The sequence below is a fragment of the Camarhynchus parvulus genome, chromosome 20, assembly GCF_901933205.1.
Source record: "Camarhynchus parvulus chromosome 20, STF_HiC, whole genome shotgun sequence".
Lineage (NCBI taxonomy): Eukaryota > Metazoa > Chordata > Aves > Passeriformes > Thraupidae > Camarhynchus > Camarhynchus parvulus.
In genome coordinates, this window is record NC_044590.1 from 8,779,146 (window position 1) to 8,786,523 (window position 7,378).

The window sequence follows — 7,378 nt, forward strand, 5'->3', positions numbered from 1 at the left end:
ACATACTCCAGAGTACAGTCTGTCGTGGGTTAGACACTGAGTCAGCTGTACAAATGGTAAGAGCAGGATCAATTTTCCATGATTCTTTTCCAGGAATCCTGCAGAGGAAACTCAGGTGGCCCAGTATCAGCCTTCAGACTGTTTTCTTGCTCTGTTCCTGGAAAGCAGGAGAACAATGCTCATGATGTCAAAGGGTTCATTAAAAGGTGGATGTCAAAAGTGACTAATTTGGAGAGTTTCTCCTGGAGTCAAGGGACTGTTTAAACAGCTCCTTAAAAACACAAATGCATCTGCAAAATGCTGACTTGCTGAGGAACCCAAATTCTGGCCATCTCAACTGCCCCCCACTGCTCACATTGAGGTCAGCAGGAAGGAACTTTTTGTTTACGCTGTTGTTGACTTCTGCCTGGGATAAAAATATGTTCTGTACTTGGAAATCATTGTGATTTCCAAAAGCTTGTCACTGCGTAAGTCTCAAAGCTAAAGTGAATCTTGGTTTTGGATTCTCCTTTTTGTTTTGCAAGATCAGACTGTTTTACAGTTCAGCAGGGAAATGACATTTTGTTTTGTAAATACTCACACAGAACTTGAGGGTTCCCTTAAAGGCTTTAAGCTTTCTGAGAAAGTAGATCAAATCTAGTAACATATTGAATCTGGTTAGTGAAATTTCAGGAAGAGCAGTGTGATGAAATGTCCTTACTTCGCCCTTGGGAGAAATGGTACCTTCATTATAACCAAACAGCTTTTTCATATGGAAATAGCAGGTGGCAGGAGTAGAAACAGACTTTCATTTTCAGAGAAACAGACGGAACAATTCCAGTAAAAGTGGAATAGCAGAGCTAGGTTGAAATGGCTGGCAGTTTTATTCTGCAAAAATATTCTACTTTTGCCATGAGAAGATGTGTCACTCCTTCCCCTCTCTGTTTTTCAGCCCCCTCAGTACAGCTCAAATACAAGTGTCTACAGTAAGGACCAGAGTTTAAATATAATTTAGGAAGAAATCTAGTTGAGTTTGTTTGGGAAAACTCTCCAAATCTATCCCAGAGCTGCGCACAAACTTCCGGGGAGAAAAAGCAATTAAGAGCACTGAATGCACAAAATAATCCTTAGAGCCAGTGTCAGACAAAACTGAACTCACAGCTCTCAGGGCTATGATTTATTAATCCTTTTATCAGGCCCATGCCATTCTCTGAGTTATTTTCCAGCTCTGACTTCTGGCAAGCATTTCCTTGGAAGCTGTGGACTGTTAAACTATTAACAGTCTAGTGGTAGGTGCTTATTAAGAAAAAGACACCTTGAACCACAAGCCAGAATAAAGAACAGATATCCAGCTGGAGTTGTGCTACTTCAGAACTCTCACCCTGACTCGTCTGAGAAAAATCAAGTTTTTGAGAGTCAGTTGCATGGGGAGGTAGATGAACAGTCGTCTCCTCCTCTGCAATTGATTCATTGCACTCTGGAATTTGAGATTTGGGGCAGAAATGGAAAGAAGGAAATTGCTGTCCTATTTAGGAGCACATAAAACTCCACCCTGTGCTGTAAATTCTTTTTTAAAAGTCAGGGTTTTCACAGGATGAAGGTTAAATATTTAATGCATTTATACTAATTATAAAGAAACACTTTGGAGCTCCAGGCAGCTTGCATAGTTCTTTAAACTTCAGATTTTCAGCCCTTTGGATAGTTCCTGTTTAAAAGGAGAAAAGCAAACACCAAAAACCCAGGCTGGACTTTGAAGTATGGCCTAAAACAGATCCATATTGCTGGGAGAGAAGCTGCCTTTCCCCAGAGACATCCAGAGAAAACGTCATGCCAGGCTCCCCTATGCATTATACCAAAGAAGGAGCTCCACCACTCTGTGTATTAAGGAGATTTTTCTCCCAGTTTTCCATAAGGGGCCTGGACTTGTCCAAGCTGATCTCACCAAATCCCAAAGGGACCCATCCCTCTGCCAAGTGGAGGTTTCTCATCTGGCTGCATCTCCTCACAAAGAATTCCAGCTGACCTGCACATGCTGAGGAGTGAAGCATCAAAACCTTAGCAGACCTACCTGTCATTACCACAGGGAGGGTTATTCCTTCCATAGCTGCTTTTCTAGTAGAATTCCCGCTTCAAAAGCACCTGGAAGATAGCTGGTTGTGAGGAAGCTGGAGCTCTGTGGGACCCAGGCAGCCAAGTCTTGGAAGAGACACTGGCTTGGAAGTTCTACACAGCAGACCGGTATTAAAGACCAAGAGAGAAAAGAATGAGAAATCGGGAAATGGAATAATATTGGTATTTCCTAAAGATCAGAGTTTCCTACGAAAATGAACACATGCCATGCAATTTCAAAATATCAAGACATTTGCCTTTCTTTAGAGCTTGTCAGAAACAGCTAATAAATAAAGTTCAGGGTTTGGGAAGTCACCTCTTCAAACCTCTCTTCACATGCTGCTTTGAAACTGGATTTCCTTAGGGTCACTGAGTTGGCAGCTTTGAAGGGTTTGCTATGTGTTCCTTGGCTTGAATTTTTCTTAGGCATTACCTGGCATCAGAAGTACACACTGACTCTCCAGGTCCCAGCAGCTACAAAATTTACAGCAATATATTCCATTCCATTTCTCCTTGTTTTTTTACACTGCCACTTTTTATGAGCAGAACATAAATTACCTGAGTTTAATTCATGACCCAGAGTTCAGTGCATTTCCCCAGAAATAGAATTCTCTGTTTGGGGCACTACTGCCAAAATTGCATTCCTGGAGCTGAATTCCTATCCCATCCAAGACATTTGTTCCAAGCACATTTCCCATCATACTATTTTATACTATTTAGGTCATTTATATTTTCATGCTCCCACAGTTACTTCTTGTAAGTTGCTTTGCAATTATGCTCTTAACTGAGTTATCTAAAGTCACCTTCAGACCTTTAAACACCTTCAAATTAAAACAGCCATTTGACTTTTGTCCAAATCACATTTAATAGAGAAGCTGCACTAAACTACTTGCATTCCTTGGACAGAAGGAAGGACTGAAAGATGCCCAAACAAAGTATTATTTAGTCTAGCATTTTGTTGGCAGGGACCATGAGGAAAACCTGCTGCTCTTTGCTTTAAAGGTTGCTTTAATTAAACTTATAAATAGTTCTATCCTATGCAAGATGCTTATGCCTGAGCCCAGTTTAGTTGTAATTTTAGTTCTAACTAACCTAATTCTAGTTTTAATTTCATCACAGTAGTCTGTAATGTCACAAGCACCTTTTGCACAGAGAAAATACAAGACTTTTTGCAGAAGTTTTTCCCTTGGAGCTTTTTAAAATTTCCTATTGCAGAAATATTAATTTTAAAAATACTGTTTTGCTCTTTCACATTCCTTGTTGCTTCCTTACAAGTCTCCTTTCTTAGGGCCATCATGTGCAATTCAAAGTACACCACAACCAGCATTGGCAAAGGATGGAATTCTTAATATTCTGATGAGACTTCTGGTGGACATCCCAGCTGTCAGCTCCAGCAGGTCACTTGTATCAGCTGCCACAAATCACTACACCAGCTCCATGTGGGATCCATCACCTCATCCACTATTTAGTGATCTGGGAGATCCAGCTCTAGAACAATTGAAACATCAGGCTGTACACTCTCATACACAGAGCAGAAGATTGGGAAAATGAGTAGAAGAATACTCAAGAAATAAAATATACTCAATAGGTGGCGATTGCATTTTGTGAGTGTCTTTTGTACAGCATGGAAGTGAAACACTCTCGTTTTTCACTCACTCAGGCTGCAGGGAGAGATCAGCTGCAGGGACAGCGATCGTGCAGTGCCATCAACTGTTTGCTTCTGGTACCCACAGCAGCTGAGACCTACTACTTCCAACACAAATGACCAAAACCAAAAAAAAAATCACAAAAATTAAGCGACTGGTCAGCACGGCATTTCTGAACAAAGCTTTATGCACTTATTTTAGTACAAATCTCAGGTTCATTTTTCCTGTACGAGCAGCCGCACACCTGAGGGCAGGTACGGGCTGCGAGAGCAGAGACTGGAGCAGCCCGAGCTCTTGTGCCATCTGCTGGGAACAGATATCATCAGAATGTTCTTCTGCCACTGCTGCTCGCACGGGGAGTAGAGCCAGCCCTCCCTGTTTGGCAGCTGACATCTCTGTCAAAGAGCTTGTTCCACTCCTTTTACCTGCTCTTGCTGCTAAGTACTAACTCAGTGCAAGAGAAGTGGTTTGGAGATGGAAATTCTCTTTCTCCAGTGAATCAGTTGCAAAAGACAGGAACAAGGCGTCCCTGCAGAGCCTCCTTTGAAGGGTGAAGCCTGGGGTGTGTCCGGGAAAGGTCTCGGGTCTCGCAGTCCTTGTAAAGAACCTCTCCTGCAGCAGAGGGATTCCACCCGGCCATGAGCTGTCTCCTCTTTCAGAGCAAATCTTGTGATTTCCTCCCTTCTGGTTTTCTCTCAGTGAGGCTGTAGCTCACAAAGAGTACTCCCTTCTGGTTTACTCTTTGTGAGCACTCTCTCAGGGCAGCTGCTCTGTGCTCCCCAGGGCAGTGACAGGGTTAGCACCGACCAGCTGCTAAAGCCAAACTCCATTTATACCTCACCCTTATCTACCTGAAATGTGGCTCTTTGGGAAAAAGCACACAGCAGGATGTTTTCTGCTGGAGAGCCAGGCAGCCTGGTCTCTCTCCTGTGCTTGTTTACTCATGGATCCAGCCTGTCCCTGAGGTAAAGGCTGTTCTTGCACAGAGTTTGGTATCGCTTGTCTCAGATCCTTTGAGCTGATGTGCACTTCCTCCTCTGAAAGGTGACACATTGAACCACTTGCTGCTGGCACAAGCTTTTTCAGAGTTGAGGTTTGGTGTTGGTTCCAGCCTTCACCATCCCTGGAGGAACTTCAGGGTGCTGTGGTATTCACAGTTTTTTGACCTGATTTTTTTTTTTGTTTAGGATTTTTTTTCTGGGAAGCTGAAAAGCAGCTAGAGGTTTTAGAGAAAAGAAAAACAATTTTTATTTCATTTGCTTTTCTTATGTTGTGTTTATGTAGAATGTGTTTGGAGATTGTTTACTTACAGGTGTGTCTTAAGTTAACTATATGATGCTTTTATCTTTAAATCGTCTTATTAGTTTATGCTGAATAATAATAAGTTTTGCACTTTTAAGACTTGTTGCAGAGAGTGAAAGGGGGGAGAGAAGAATCGCACAGTTTTTTTTTTCTTCGCTCAGACATTGCACGTACTCCCCCGCATTCCTCCTCCAAGACTGTGTTGTCTGCGGACAAACAGACGGCAAGACAGAGAGCTCTCCTTTTGCTTTTAGTTAGTTTTAGCTGGCTGAGGCAAAGAAGAGTCCCTAGACTGTAGTTTTTCTTTTCCTTTTCTTTAGACCTCTTAGAACCTGCTCTGGACTGAAATTTTGCTCTAAACCAAGACAAGGTGATTGCTTAATTGGATTTTGGTGTGTGTTGTTTAACTCACTGGCTAATTAGGGTTAAGTAGGGTTGAGACTGAAAAGAGTCATGAGGTTTTTTTTTAGTATTTAGTAAGGGTTTTTTTAGTATTTTTTAGTATAGTATAGTATTTTTAATATAATATAGTATAATATCACGAGTTTTCTTTTTTTTTAGTATTTAGTAAGTTTTTTTCTGTATTTTTAGTATAGTATTTTTAATATTATATAGTATAATATCACGAGTTTTCATTATTTTTTTTTAGTATTTAGTAAGGGGTTTTTTAGTATTTTTTAGTATAGTATTTTTAATATAATATAGTATAATATCACGAGTTTTCATTATTATTTTTTAGCATTTAGTAAGTTTTTTCTGTATTTTTAGTATAGTATTTTAAATATAATAGTGTAATATCACTAGTTTTCATTATTATTTTTTAATATTTAGTAAGTTTTTTCTGAATTTTTAGTATAGTATAATATTTTTTAATATAATATAGTGTAATAAATTAGTTTTTTAAGAACATAGAATCAGATGCATCATTCTCTTCCCTCATCAGCACACCTACATTTACAATAGGATGCCCTGCTTATCTCTTGCACCAGAGCAGGCACAGGGCTGGGAAGGCCCCAGGGCAGGAAGAGCTCAGGGAGGAATGATCTGTATCATTAGCACAGTTATGTCTCAGTGGCCTCTGGCCCAGCAGGGACGCAGCTGCAGGAGCTCAGTGAAAGCAGAGGGTGATGCTTCACCTCTATGACTACGCAGCATGGAACTGTCCCACCTGGATGCCGAGGTGGAGATTGCATGTTCCAAAAGTACCAGTTGAGAAGGACTGCAAGCACCTCAGCGGTGATGATGAGAATTTTGTGTGGACAAATTGGAGGAGCTGTGTGAAAGGAGCTCAGTGCACCTCACTGGAAGTAAGAGGCATGAGCTGTGATAGCACAGGCAGGAAGGGGAGCAGGGTGAGGGAGGCACAGTGGGAGTCTAAATGAACAGGTGTCGACAGCACACCTCTGCAAACTGAGTATGGTACACAGATATGCAGGCAAGGCGTGCAAGGAGTGTCAAAACCAAGTGATTCTGCCATGAATCAGCACCCCAAGGCCTCAGCAAGAACACTGGGAATGGCCCAAATAGAAACTGAGACGATAAGGACTATGGGGAAGATCAGGGGAAAAAACAAGTTTTGCCTAGAAAAGAAAAAAGAGAGTGATGACAGCAACTAATGGAGCTGAATCAGTGTTTGCAGCTTAAGATAACTTGTGGGTACCAAGCAATTTTCCTTCTGACTTTCCAAAGTAATTAACCTTTGGACTGAGACTAAGCAGGAAATTAATGAAGTCCTTCCATCACCAAAAAGGAATCTGACAGTGACTTTGATGGGCCCAGGACTGTATCCGAAAGTAGAAGAGAAAATTGGACTCTGGGACGCTGTAATTGAACTGAGCCCAAATAATAACACTATGACGAGTGTTGCTGCCATAAATTTGAGATCTGGGTGCAGAGCAATTGAGTTGTGTGTCCTGTCACTTCTTATCCAAAAGGATTATATGGATTACAAAACTGAACTCTTTTACTTGGATTCCTTTTTGGAGACCAAGCTAGACTTCTCGTCATGCCCCAAAAATGTTCTCTTTTGCCATTTCCCTAGAAAATCTTATTAGTTGCATAAAACTTATCTAGCCAGTAAGGATCTTGATTTTTCAGTGAAAACATGCAACTGAAGAGAAGACATTTTTCAGGGAAAACATGCAACTGAAATTGTAGGGAAGAGCTGCTACTAAAACAGCATTTATAGGTGATTTTGCAATTGAAAGCATTTGTGTAATTTTATTTTGAGGGTGCACAGAATAACCGCAGTGCCTGTTTTCCGAGGATACATCCCTTTGGAATGGCGTACTCAGGGAAGTGGCAGGGTCGCTGTCCCTGCTGGTGTTTCAGGCCGGGGGCAG